This window comes from Eurypyga helias, unplaced genomic scaffold (assembly GCF_000690775.1).
Source record: "Eurypyga helias isolate BGI_N326 unplaced genomic scaffold, ASM69077v1 scaffold42743, whole genome shotgun sequence".
Lineage (NCBI taxonomy): Eukaryota > Metazoa > Chordata > Aves > Eurypygiformes > Eurypygidae > Eurypyga > Eurypyga helias.
The window spans coordinates 1-215 of record NW_010242732.1 but is presented as its reverse complement, the minus strand read 5'-3'; positions in this window follow the sequence as shown (position 1 = coordinate 215).

Here is a 215-nt window from a genome sequence, read left to right as displayed (position 1 = left end):
TCTCCGCGCGTTACGGAAGAACGCCGGTCGTTGCTCCATGCCTAAACCAACAGCAGGAAAGCCGATGATTTATTTTTTTCTGCTAAAGAGTGTTTGCAAAACAGCCACGGCCATCACGGCTTCCTCACGCTTCCCTCCTTCCTTGCAAGAAAGGCAAACCCGTCGGCCCTCCTGGGTAAAACCAATCCCCCGCTGTTTCCCTCCTGCCGCTCAGT